The 4,152-nt window shown below is 32.3% G+C and overlaps 1 long non-coding RNA gene across 1 annotated transcript; it reads right to left on the bottom strand.

Annotated features, from left to right (window-relative positions):
• Window positions 1–223: 223 nt before the first annotated feature.
• LOC108704845 lies at window positions 224–773 on the bottom strand. The gene is made up of 3 exons (XR_001933684.2): window positions 649–773; window positions 454–561; window positions 224–312 (listed from the first exon to the last, which is right to left on the bottom strand). It is a non-coding gene; the product is annotated as an uncharacterized LOC108704845 (long non-coding RNA).
• Between the last annotated feature and the right edge of the window lie 3,379 nt (window positions 774–4,152).

Consider the following 4,152-nt stretch of genomic DNA (forward strand, 5'->3'; position numbering starts at 1 on the left):
ATTAAAACGTTGGACATTTATAATTAATGTATATATGAAAGTTGGTTAAAAAAAAAAAAAAAAAAAATATATATATATATATATATATATATATATATATATATATATATATATATATAATTTTAAGGTAGAGATCCCCTTTAATGTCAAGTGACACAGTAAGATAAGCTAAAAAGGTCAGCACTATATATTCTCTCTTTCTCTCTCTAAGCTTCACTTACTTATCTTCACTTGGGCGCTTGATGTTAGCATTATATTGAGGCCCTTAAGGTCATGATGGATCACATTCATCTCCTGCAAGTAAGTCAAGCCCTGCGCAGATGGATAAAACAAAAAGAAAATTATATATATTTGAAATTTTTAAGAACTAATAGGATTTGAAGCTAATATAGAAAATAAATAGTTAAGTAAATATAGCAAGTAAAGCCCTGAAGGGGTTCACATCATACATACCAGTAATACTTCCTTGCATATATAGGCTATCCAGTGCTCTCCCAAGGAATAATTCTTGGTCTCAATTAAATCTGCTACAGAGCCGCCAGAAAGGAATTCCATGGCAATCTAGAATGTAATAATATGGATCAGAATGGAGCTCTTCCTCTTTTGGCAAGACAATTGTGTGCTTTTATTTAAGAAATAGATCCTTACCCAAAGTGAGTCTTCACTCCTTTCATAATAGGCCCCATAATAGTCAGGGAAGCTCCTATGGCATGAAACACTTCGCTGGACATAAAGTTCAGAAAGTATATTTTCTTCTTCCTAGTTCCAAATAACAAAAACAAATGATTTTTAATTAGGGCCTAATACCTATTTAACATAGTTCTGCCAATCCTATGGTGTCACCATAAGACTACCACAGGGACATGGCATAGTTACTACTTTTTCAGCTTTCTCTCTGATGCTGTGCTGAGCATTTACTGACAACATACAGCATAGCAAGATCGATTGCAAACTATTAACGGAACAAGCAAAAAAATATTTTATAAATTCACAACCAACAATATCAAAACCTAATAACTATATGACATATAAACAATTGCATTAAGTGATTGACGCTCTCTTATTTTATTTATAAAAATTCCATACATTATTCTAATTATTGAAAAAAACTACTCCTATTGTGTTTTATTAATGGTTTATAATGCTGTTATTATACCTCGGTTGTGTATTTTTTGTTATAATTTAGTGCACAATCCTGTGGCTTTGCTGGCTGTGATTGTATTCCCCTTCTGTTAAAATGAAGGTGATTACTCAATTGTATTGTTACAGAGTTGTAAATATAAGTCAAACAATTGCCTTTTATAAGGTTGAAATATTACATGGGGTTGATATAGTTAGTAAGGCATTGATTAAATAAATGGTGTGCAAAATAATAATATATTAAATCTCTTGTGAATATTTTACAGTCTGGTTTAGAGTTTGGGGCTTTTTTAGAAGGCAATTTCCAGTCATTAGGAATTCCAGTTTAGATTACGTCATGGCCATCCCTTGTATAAGAGGTTGACCTGCTAAGCTTGGTTTGTAAGGTTTCCTTTTAAAAACAGTTGTTTTGTAAGTATAACACAACACTTTTTGTAACATTCTCATTATATTGAGTTGAATTGTAAAACAATATACATTACCGTAAGCTCTTGAATGACTTTTATAGCCACTTTTTTCATTGAAGTAACATCCCATGCCTGAAAGAAAAAAGACTTCCGGTGAATATTAATGTTCAGTATTTGATAACAAAAATGGATCTCTGCTATTTATTTGAATTCTACTTGTATTAGCATTTATGCAATGTATTAATGTTAATTAAGTGTCAGAGAACAATAAACACTATACGCAATATATGCCATTATATTAATGCTACGGTCTTAAGAATCCAAAGAGGTCCAAGAGACTATTATCTGACCTTATGAACTACTCCAAATCCGCCAGTTCCAATAACTTTTCCGAGATCGAAACAGTCAGTAGGGTCCTACAAAACAAAAGTTAGATACTATAATACCAATATTTTTCAATAAGAGAAGCTTAAATGGTGAAAGGAGAATACAAGGAGAAGGATGAGGGCAGGAATAATTCATCAGCATATTTACAAATTTTGCTTACCGGGAACAGTTCTCCAAATGCATGTTTGATATGGACCTGGAGGAGAAACACATTTTATATTATTTTAATAGACAAGATAGAATACATTTTGCATAGTTCATGCAATATTGGAAGCTTTGTTGCTCATTTAATTTGTTGTTTCCTGCTTACCTCAGGCTGACAGGCATGCTGGGAAGATTCCATAGATTGTTCCTTGGGTAAAGAAAAGCTTTTAAGCTTGCTTTCTTCTTCAGGTTCCTCCTTGTTAATAGAAAAAAAAATATTTAATGAGAACAGTTCAACCCTCTATTTGAAACAATGAATTGACTGGTCCAAGTGGTATGATATTTTATCCAAACCTCAATAAATGGCATCACATTTTCAATATTGTTGCGTTCTTCCATATTTTCTGAGGGATTCTCCTGGATTTTTTCAGAGATAGACATCTCAGGTTGCTCCTGATAAATCAAAAGAAAGGTTTGGTCAAATTGTGTAAGGCCAGATTGCAGTCTGATTAGCTGAATATTAGCAAAATCTGTTTGGTGTTGCTTTTTTGGTGTTTTTCTTTTTACAATGTATGAATTGATCCAAGAATTATGTTTTTTTATCCAAATCTTAATAAAATGCAAAATATTTTGTATTGTATGGGTGCTTTTTCTTTATCTGAGGGATTCTCCTAGTTTTTATAATGGGCAGATTTATCAAGGGTCGAAGTGACAATTCGGTTTTCAATCCATATTTTTGAGTATTTTAAGGCCAAAACTGTCAAATTCGACTAGGGAATTGTTAAAATTAGATTAGAGTTTTTAAAATAATTAGAAATAAAGATTTAGCATACTCTGGCTCTTTAAGAACTCAAATTTGACTATTAGCCACCTAAAACCTGCCAAATTGCTATTGTAGTGGAGATGGGAGATGTCCTGGGATCAATTTGAAGTTGTTTGCTGCCTTCCTGACATTCAAGTTTTTTTCGGAGAAAAACTCGAATCACGTTTTTAAAACTCAAATCTAATTCAATCCGAGTTTTTGGCTCAATCCTATTCATTCGAGTTTGGAAAAGTTGATTTTTTAAATAAATTTGAATTGGTCGAATTTCGAGTTCATTGGAGTTTATGGGAGTTTTAAAGAACCTCCATGAATTCAAAATTCTACCCTTGATAAATCTGCCCCTTAGGGGGTTATTTACTAAACTCCGAATGAAAAATCACAAAAAAATTGTGATTTATTTTTAAATAAAATTGGACTTCACAAATTTTTCTGGATTTATCAAACCTCGTTCATTGATATATCTGAATCAGAAAATCCGGCATCTCAGACCTGTCGAGGTTGCATATAAGTCAATGGGAGAAGTCCCAATGATTTTTTGATATGCAATGTGTTTCGTGCAATACCCCGAAGTTTTCAGGAAAAAATCTGAGTTTTCGGGTAAAAAATCAAATTTTGAAAATCGAATAAAAAATTTTTTTCCCCGCAAAGTAAAATAAAGAGAAAATGTAATAATAAATAAGGATTATAAACCCGAGAGGATTTGATTAGAGTTTTTAGCAGGAAATATTGAGATAAATTCGACTTTGATAAATAAACCCCTATGTGTCAGAAATTTCAGGTTTCTCCTGAGTAATTGTGAAAAAACTATTTGATCACATTAAGGGGCAGATTTATCAAAGAACAAAGTTAAAATTCTAATTAAAAAAAATCTAATTTCAAACTAATTTTTAGTTCTGAAGTATTGGATTGGTCTAAAGTATATTTCATCTATACTGTACCTCAACAAATGGCACTGAATTTGGGATAGAAGTGGTTTCTTCTTCATCATCATCATTTGTTGGCTCCTCCTGGCTGATCTCAATTGCAGACTTTTCAGGTTGCTCCTGATTAATTGAGAAAAACAGTTGGTCACATTAACTAAATCTTGAAGCTCAACTATATATTGCCTAGCACAAATCAAAAGTGTCGCCAATTTCTAAGCATCAGTCTACGAAAAGCATGAAGATTTTGGCTAATAGGTCAGATCAGTCAGTAGGTTGAACGTTACAGTTTGGTGTTGTGACCGATATACTTTTGGTGTTATGACCGATG

Source organism: Xenopus laevis, chromosome 6L (assembly GCF_017654675.1).
Source record: "Xenopus laevis strain J_2021 chromosome 6L, Xenopus_laevis_v10.1, whole genome shotgun sequence".
In the NCBI taxonomy this organism is placed as follows: Eukaryota; Metazoa; Chordata; class Amphibia; order Anura; family Pipidae; genus Xenopus; species Xenopus laevis.